Genomic DNA, 4,045 nt, shown 5'->3' with positions numbered 1-4,045 from the left:
TGATTCAAGATAGATGAAATTTGTTAGGATTTGGATTAGTTCTGCATGGTCTTTCATCCTTCTTCTATTGTGAAATTTTACTTCCTTCATATTTTCTTGAATCAATGTACATAGAAATGCAATTTTTACTAGACGTATTGCCTTAGAACATATTGATTGTAATTACAATAGATTTTTCAAACTTTTTCTGTTAAAGATGAGTCAATCTAGTTTACAATTTAGTCTCGGAAATCAATTTCCGACTTATAACGAAATGTGTAGACTTTTTTGAGTTAACGTATATAAAATTCAACATTTTTATGAACTCTTTCTTTTTGTGTTGGATTTGTCTTTCTATTTGATTCAAGATAGATGAAATTTGTTAGGATTTTGATTGGTTATGCATGGTCTTTCATCCTTCTTCTATTGTGAAATTTGACTTGCTTCATATTTTCTTGAATCAACGCACATAGAAATGCAATTTTTACTAGACGTATTGCCTTAGAACATACTAATTGTAATTACAATACATTTTTCAAACTTTTTCTGTTAAAGATGAGTCTATCTAGTTTACAATTTAGTCTCGGAAATCAATTTCCGACTTATAACGAAATGTGTAGACTTTTTTGAGTTAACGTATATAAAATTCAACATTTTTATGAACTCTTTCTTTTTGTGTTGGATTTGTCTTTCTATTTGATTCAAGATAGATGAAATTTGTTAGGATTTTGATTGGTTATGCATGGTCTTTCATCCTTCTTCTATTGTGAAATTTGACTTGCTTCATATTTTCTTGAATCAACGCACATAGAAATGCAATTTTTACTAGACGTATTGCCTTAGAACATATTAATTGTAATTACAATACATTTTTCAAACTTTTTCTGTTAAAGATAAGTCTTTCTAGTTTACAATTTAGTCTCAGAAATCAATTTCCGACTTATAACGAAATGTGTAGACTTTTTTGAGTTAACGTATATAAAATTCAACATTTTTATGAACTCTTTCTTTTTGTGTTTGCTTTGTCTTTCTATTTGATTCAAGATAGATGAAATTTGTTAGGATTTGGATTAGTTCTGCATGGTCTTTCAAATTTCTTCTATTGTGAAATTTGATTTCCTTCATATTTTCTTGAATCAACGTACATAGAAATGCAATTTTTACTAGACGTATTGCCTTGGAACATATTAATTGTATTTACAATACATTTTTCAAACTTTTTCTGTTAAAGATGAGTTTATCTAGTTTACAAATTAGTCTCAGAAATCAATTTCCAACTCATAAAGAAATGTGTAGACTTTTTTGAGTTAACGTATATAAAATTCAACATTTTTATGAACTCTTTCTTTTTATGTTGGCTTTGTCTTTCTATTTGATTCAAGATAGATGAAATTTGTTAGGATTTGGATTAGTTCTGCATGGTGTTTCATCTTTCTTCTATTGTGAAATTTGACTTCCTTCATATTTTCTTGAATCAACGTAAATAGAATTGCGATTTTTACTAGACGTATTGCCTTAGAACATATTGATTGTAATTACAATACATTTTTCAAACTTTTTCTGTTAAAGATGAGTTTATCTAGTTTACAATTTAGTCTCAGAAATCAATTTCCGACTTATAACGAAGTGTGTAGACTTTTTTGAGTTAACGTATATTAAATTCAACATTTTTATGAACTCTTTCTTTTTGTGTTGGATTTGTCTTTCTATTTGATTCAAGATAGATGAAATTTGTTAGGATTTGGGTTAGTTCTGCATGGCCTTTCATCCTTCTTCTATTGTGAAATTTGACTTCCTTCATATTTTCTTGAATCAACGTACATAGAAATGCAATTTTTACTAGACGTATTGCCTTAGAACATATTAATATTTTTCAAACTTTTTCTGTTAAAGATGAGTCTATCTAGTTTACAATTTAGTCTCAGAAATCAATTTCCGACTTATAACGAAATGTGTAGACTTTTTTGAGTTAACGTATATAAAATTCAACATTTTTATGAACTCTTTCTTTTTGTGTTGGCTTTGTCTTTCTATTTGATTCAAGATAGATGAAATTTGTTAGGATTTGGATTAGTTCTGCATGGTGTTTCATCCTTCTTCTATTGTGAAATTTGACTTCCTTCATATTTTCTTGAATCAACGTACATAGAAATGCAATTTTTACTAGACGTATTGCCTTAGAACATATTAATTGTAATTACAATACATTTTTCAAACTTTTTCTGTTAAAGATGAGTTTATCTAGTTTACAATTTAGTCTCAGAAATCAATTTTCGACTTTTAACGAAATGTGTAGACTTTTTTGAGTTAACGTATATAAAATTCAACATTTTTATGAACTCTTTCTTTTTGTGTTGGCTTTGTCTTTCTATTTGATTCAAGATAGATGAAATTTGTTAGGATTTGGATTAGTTCTGCATGGTCTTTCATCCTTCTTCTATTGTGAAATTTGACTTGTTTCATATTTTCTTGAACAACGTACATAGAAATGCAATATTTACTAGACGTATTGCCTTGGAACATATTAATTGTAATTACAATACATTTTTCAAACTTTTTCTGTTAAAGATGAGTCTTTCTAGTTACAATTTAGTCTCAGAAATTAATTTCTGACTTATAACGAAATGTGTAGACTTTTTTGAGTTAACGTATATAAAATTCAACATTTTTATGAACTCTTTCTTTTTGTGTTGGCTTTGTCTTTCTATTTGATTCAAGATAGATGAAATTTGTTAGGATTTGGATTAGTTCTGCGTGGTCTTTCATCCTTCTTCTATTGTGAAATTTGACTTCCTTCATATTTTCTTGAATCAACGTACATAGAAATACAATTTTTACTAGACGTATTGCCTTAGAACATATTAATTGTAATTACAATACATTTTTCAAACTTTTTCTGTTAAAGATGAGTTTATCTAGTTTACAATTTAGTCTCAGAAATCAATTTTCGACTTATAACGAAATGTGTAGAATTTTTTGAGTTAACGTATATAAAATTCAACATTTTTATGAACTCTTTCTTTTTGTGTTGGCTTTGTCTTTCTATTTGATTCAATATAGATGAAATTTGTTAGGATTTGGATTAGTTCTGCATGGTCTTTCATCCTTCTTCTATTGTGAAATTTTACTTGCTTCATATTTTCTTGAATCAACGTACATAGAAATGCAATTTTTATTAGACGTATTGCCTTAGAACATATTAATTGTAATTACAATACATTTTTCAAACTTTTTCTGTTAAAGATGAGTCTATCTAGTTTACAATTTAGTCTCAGAAATCAATTTCCGACTTATAACGAAATGTGTAGACTTTTTTGAGTTAACGTATATAAAATTCAACATTTTTATGAACTCTTTCTTTTTGTGTTGGCTTTGTCTTTCTATTTGATTCAAGATAGATGAAATTTGTTAGGATTCGGATTAGTTCTGATGGTCTTTCATCCTTCTTCTATTGTGAAATTTGACTTGCTTCATATTTTCTTGAATCAACCTAAATAGAATTGCAATTTTTACTAGACGTATTGCCTTAGAACATATTGATTGTAATTACAATACATTTTTCAAACTTTTTCTGTTAAAGATGAGTTTATCTAGTTTACAATTTAGTCTCAGAAATCAATTTCCGACTTATAACGAAATGTGTAGACTTTTTTGAGTTAACGTATATAAAATTCAACATTTTTATGAACTCTTTCTTTTTGTGTTGGCTTTGTCTTTCTATTTGATTCAAGATAGATGATATTTGTTAGGATTTGGATTAGTTCTGCATGGTCTTTCATCCTTCTTCTATTGTGAAATTTGACTTCCTTCATATTTTGTTGAATCAACGTACATTGAAATGCAATTTTTACTAGACGTATTGCCTTATAACATATTAATTATAATTACAATACATTTTTCAAACTTTTTCTGTTAAAGATGAGTTTATCTAGTTTACAAATTAGTCTCAAAAATCAATTTTCGACTTATAAGGAAATGTGTAGACTTTTTTGAGTTAACGTATATAAAATTCAACATTTTTATGAACTCTTTCTTTTTGTGTTGGCTTTGTCTTTCTATTTGATTC

This window comes from Papaver somniferum, unplaced genomic scaffold, assembly GCF_003573695.1.
Source record: "Papaver somniferum cultivar HN1 unplaced genomic scaffold, ASM357369v1 unplaced-scaffold_120, whole genome shotgun sequence".
NCBI classification, from domain to species: Eukaryota; Viridiplantae; Streptophyta; class Magnoliopsida; order Ranunculales; family Papaveraceae; genus Papaver; species Papaver somniferum.
The sequence above is the reverse complement of the archived record's forward strand: the minus strand, read 5'-3'. Positions refer to the sequence as shown.